This window comes from Macaca nemestrina, chromosome 9, assembly GCF_043159975.1.
Source record: "Macaca nemestrina isolate mMacNem1 chromosome 9, mMacNem.hap1, whole genome shotgun sequence".
Taxonomy (NCBI): domain Eukaryota; kingdom Metazoa; phylum Chordata; class Mammalia; order Primates; family Cercopithecidae; genus Macaca; species Macaca nemestrina.
Window position 1 is genome coordinate 33744095 of NC_092133.1, and position 5595 is coordinate 33749689.

At 47.6% G+C, this 5595-nt stretch overlaps 1 non-coding gene across 1 annotated transcript; it reads left to right on the forward strand.

Annotated features, from left to right (window-relative positions):
• LOC112426055 (small nucleolar RNA SNORA9) lies at positions 1-140 on the forward strand. The gene has a single exon (XR_003017320.1). It is a non-coding gene; the product is annotated as a small nucleolar RNA SNORA9 (small nucleolar RNA).
• The last annotated feature ends 5455 nt before the right edge of the window (positions 141-5595 follow it).

A 5595-nucleotide genomic window follows, 5' to 3' on the forward strand; every position in this document is an offset into this window, starting at 1 on the left:
TGGCAACATAGACCTCGTCTCAATTAAAAAAAGGTTTCTTAATTAAGAAAAACCTTAAGTGCTTGCTAGAACAGTTTTGAAACGGTTTGAGGCCTTGCCCTGCTCCATCCAGAGCAAGGTTATAGAAATTTCAGACAATGACTGGCTCCCTCCTGGATCTGGTGTCTTGTATAGAGCTGGGCCTTGTATAGATCTGCCCCATCTAATGTGGCAGCCACTTGGCATGCATGATTAAATTAAATTTAATTTTCACACTAACCACATTTCAGGCGGTCAGTAGCCACAGGTGGCCAGTGGCTACCATATTGGGCCGCACTGATTAGAGGGCATTTCTGTCGCTGTGGAAGTTGTTTTGGACGATGCTAGTGTGAAAGGTAAAGGGAATTCTGAGTGTTTGCTATGCTCCAGGCTCAGTACAAATTTTATTTTATTATACACTTAAAGCAAAAGTCTTTTAAAAGTTGAGAATGAAGCCAAGAGAGGTGGTAAGGGTAGGAGTTGAAACAGTGGAGAGGAATAACAGGGAAGAGTCCTGCCCTGAGAGACTCATGAACAGGATATTTACAAGGCAAAGCAAAGAGAACCAAAGTCTCAGTTCTGCAGAGGGGCTGAGTGCCCCAGGAGCTAGTGGAGGGTGAGGTCAATGTGTACTCATCTTAAAGGAAAAACTCATGGAAGAGGAAGGTGCTAATGTTGAACACCTATTTTGCCCAGACCTCTTAATTCTTGTTTTAAATATTTGAGGTATCACCATGAGGTTGTGTTTAAATTCAGTACACATGAGGGGCCCGAGGTCAGAATTATGTGTCCAGGGTTGCCCAGCCACAAACCAGCAGATCAGGGTTTGATGCCAGGCCTCTCTCATCCTGCAGCCTGAGTGGAATATAGAAGCCGGTGGGAAGGAGATGGATGCCTTCAAGTTCTTGTCTTGGTGTTAGGCCAGGAACAGTTGCTGAACACCCCAGGCCTGCTGAGGTCCCTCCTTGAGTCTCGTGTTCAAGCAATCTTTGTCCATGAAACTGGGAGGCGACCTTGTTAGCTGCCAGTTCCTGACAGCCACCTCTCACCAGTGGCTCCACTCTGTGTCCCTGACCCAGCACATGGCACAAGAGTACCTGCCATCCCTCAGTGTTTCTACAGCAGCAATCCTGAGATGCCGGAGCTAGAGGGGACCGGACCTGAGAGAAGATACCTTCAGTGGCTGCTAGGCTGTTCCTTGGAACCTGTGCAGGGATGAGGCCTGCCTGTGTTAATACATCTGCTGATGAGTGGAGCTGAATTTGAATGCAAGTCTTGGCACCTTAATTGAGCAAGTTTGAAACCTTGTTTGCTGCCCTTCTGGAAGGAGTCAGGAATTTCCAGTTCTGGGCCTGGCCTTATGGGTCTGACAGACCTCTGGCCCTAGGTTTGGGTGCCAGGTTCTCTGCTTCCAGAATGAGAAGCTTTGCTGTGCACCAGGACCTGGGCCCTTCTGGTATCTCCTGAATGAAAAACAAGGACTATTTAATAAATATGGATTTAAATATGAAAAAAAAAAAAAGGCCGGGCGCGGTGGCTCAAGCCTGTAATCCCAGCACTTTGGGAGGCCGAGACGGGCGGATCACGAGGTCGGGAGATCGAGACCATCCTGGCTAACACGGTGAAACCCCGTCTCTACTAAAAAAATACAAAAAACTAGCCGGGCGAGGTGGCGGGCGCCTGTAGTCCCAGCTACTCGGGAGGCTGAGGCAGGAGAATGGCGTGAACCCGGGAGGCGGAGCTTGCAGTGAGCTGAGATCCGGCCACTGCACTCCAGCCTGGGCGACAGAGCGAGACTCCGTCTCAAAAAAAAAAAAAAAAAAGAAAAGAAAAACCTCGGCCAGGTGCAGTGGCTCACGCCTGTAATCCCAGCACTCTGGGAGGCTGAGGCGGGCATATCATGAGGTGAGGAGTTTAAGACCAGCCTGGCCAACATGGTGAAATCCTGTCTCTACTAAAAATACAAAAATTAGCCAGGTATGGTGCCTTGTGCCTGTTATCCCAGCTACTAGGGAAGCTGAGGCACGAGAATTGCTTGAACCTGGGAGGCGGAGGCTGCAGTGAGCCAAGATCGCGCCGCTGCACTCCAGCCGGGGCCGTAGAACGAGACTGAGTCTCAAAGAAAAAGAAAAGAAAAAGAAAAACCTACATTTTGTGTTATTTCAAAAAAAAAAACCAAAACAAACAAAAAAACACCTTAGACAGATTAAATTTAACAATTTTTAATTGAACAAAGAATGATTTGTGAACCAGGTAACACCCAAACCAGAATAAGTTCAGGGAGACTCTGGCGCTGTTGTGTGGTCTAAATTTTATGGACAGAAAAAGGAAAGTGATGTACATAAAACAGAAGTGATGTACAGAAGCAGCTGGATTGGATATAGTTTGATGTTTGCCTTATTTGAACACAGTTTGAACAGTTGGCCACCTTTGATTGGTCAAAACTCAAAGATTGGTACAATAGTAAGGTTACAGCCTGTTTACACATTTTGGTTACAGTTCACTATGTACAAAAAAACCTTTAGGCTGAAATTAAAATACGTAAGAAGGCAGCTTTAAGCTTTCATATTGAATTCTGAAAGGAAACAAAAACAAAAGTGTTCTCTTAACCTATGATGTGGGTTAAGAGAAGTCCAACGTCCTATTTCTGACTGATTATGGAGCAACAAAGGTACTCAAATTTCTTGCCCATGTTGCCTCCTTACCTTCCATGTATCAAGGGATAAGTTTGTCCATGTACAAATAAAAGTATACCCTATGAGTGCACACAAGGGACCTCTTTTTCAGTTCTATTGTTCATAGAGGCATAAGCAAAGAAAAAACTGAGAGATAAGAGTTTCATGATACCAGAGGAGTCTTGATCTGTGATCCTGGGACATAGCCGTCTACATCTAGGATGCTGTATGCTTATAGGGAGAAACTTCCCTGGGTAGCTTTCTTTCTTTCTTTTCTTTTCTTTTCTTTTTTTTGGAAACAGTCTTGTTTGCTCTGTTGCTCAGGCTGGTGTGCAGTGACACAATCCCAGCTCACTGCAGCCTCGAACTCCCAGGCTGCAGCAATCTTCCCATCTCAGCCTCCCAAGTAGCTAGAACTACAGGTGCGTACCATTGTGGCTGGCTAATTTTTGTATTTTTTGTAGAGATAGGGTTTCACCATGTTGGCCAGAGTGGTCTTGAACTCCTGAGATCAAGGTATTAGCCTGCCTCAGCCTCCCAAAGTTCTGGGATTACAGGAGCGTGCCACTACGCCTGGCTAACTTTTTTAAGTTTTTTTTTTGAAACGGAGTCTCACTTTGTCGCCCAGGCTGGAGTGCAGTGGCGCGATCTCAGCTCACTGCAGGCTCCTCCTCCCAGGTTCACGCCATTTTCCTGCCTCAGCCTCCCGAGCAGATGGGACTTCAGGTGCCCGCCACCATGCCCAGCCAATTTTTTGTATTTTTAGTAGAGACAGGGTTTCACCGTGTTAGCCAGGATTGTCTCGATCTCCTGACCTCATGATCTGCCCTCCACGGCCTCCCAAAGTGCTGAGATTACGGGTGTGAGCCACCGCGCCTGGCCTTTTAAAGTTTTTGTAGAGACAGAGTCCTACTATGTTGCTCAGGCTGGTTTTGAACTCCTGGGCTCAAGCAATCCTCCCACCTCAGCCTCTCAAAGTGCTGGGATTATAGGCATGAGCCACTATGCCCAGCCAGATTTACATTAAGGTCCCCAAAGGGGGACAGTTCTAAGAATCTGGAGGGACCCTTCTGAGTTGTGAGATTAGGAACCTAAAGTTTAAGGTTTAGAAGTTTTGCTGCAATGTGGGTGACAAAGGTAGTCTTTCTCTAATGTTCTCAGAAGAACCCATCTTTTAGTCCCAGGTTGTGAAGAGTTTGATCAGTGAGTGGACCATGAAAAGTTTTCTTAACCTAGTGAAAACATACTTTTGGCATAATGCATTAAAGTTTTTTTTTGTTTGTGGTTTTTTGTTTGTTTGTTTGTTTTCCAGATGGAGTCTTGCTCTGTTGCCCAGGCTGGAGTGCAATGGCGCGATCTCAGCTCACCGCAACCTCCACCTCCCAGGTTCAATCGATTCTCCTGCCTCAGCCTCCCGAGTAGCTGAGATTACCGGCACCTGCCACCACTCCCAGCTAATTTTTTGTATTTTTTAGTAGAGACAGGGTTTCACCATGTTGGCCAGGCTGGTCTCAATCTCCTGACCGCATGATCTGCCCACCTCGGCCTCCTAAAGTGCTGGGTTTACAGGGATGAGCCACCACGCCCGGCCCGACCAAGGAAATCTTAATCTTTGACCTTAATATGTGTGTATTTATTTTTTGAGACAGTTTCTCACTCTGTCACTCAGGCTGGAGTGCAGTGGTGCTATCTCAGCTCACTGCAGCCTCGACCTCCTGGGCTCAGGTAATCCTCCCACCTCAGCCTCCCGAGTAGCTGGGACCAGAGACATGCACCACCACACATGCCCAACTAATTTATTTTTGTATTTTTTTTTTAATAGAGTCGGGGTTCTCTCTATGTTGCCCAGGCTGGTCTTCAACTCCTAGGCTCAAGCAATTTGCCCATCTCCCAAAGTGCTGGCTTTCTAACGTGCTGGGATTATAGATGTGAGTCACTGTGCCCAGTCAATCTTTTTTTTTTTTTTTTTTTTTGAGACGGAGTCTCGCTCTGTCACCCAGGCTGGAGTGCAGTGGCCGGATCTCAGCTCACTGCAAGCTCCGCCTCCCGGGTTTACGCCATTCTCCTGCCTCAGCCTCCCGAGTAGCTGGGACTACAGGCGCCCGCCACCTCACCCGGCTAGTTTTTTGTATTTCTTAATAGAGACAGGGTTTCACCGTGTTAGCCAGGATGGTCTCGATCTCCTGACCTCGTGATCCGCCCGTCTCGGCCTCCCAAAGTGCTGGGATTACAGGCTTGAGCCACCGCGCCCGGCCCTTTTTTTTTTTTTTTTTTTAAGACAGAATCTCACTCTCTGTCACCCAGGCTGGAGTGCAGTGGTGTTATCTCGGCTCACTGCAACCTCTGCCTCCCAGGTTCAAGTGATTGTCCTGCCTCAGGCTCCTGAGTAGCTGGGATTACAGGTGTGCACCACCTTGCCTGGCTAATTTTTTTTTCTTTTTGAGATGGAGTCTCGCTCTGTTGCCCAGGCTGGAGTGCAATGGTGTGATCTCGGCTCACTGCAACCTCCACCTCCTGGGGTCAAGTGATTCTCCTGCCTCAGCCTCCCAAGTAGCTGGGACTACAGGTGCATACTACCAGCCTGGCTAATTTTTTTGTATTTTTAGTAGAGATGGGGGTTTCACCATGTTGGCCAGGCTGGTCTTGAACTCCTGACCTCTGGTGATCTTCCTGCCTTGGCCTCCCAAAGTGCTGGGATTGCAGGCATGTGCCACTGCACCTGGCCTTTTTATTCTTTTTTCTTTTTGATACAGAGCCTTGCTCTGTCATTCAGGCTGGAGCACAATGACATGATGTCAGCTCACTGCAACCTCTGCCTCCCAGGTTCAAGCAATTCTCCCTCAGCTACCTGAATAGCTGGGATTACAGCCACATGCCACCAGGCCCAGCTAATTTTTTGTAT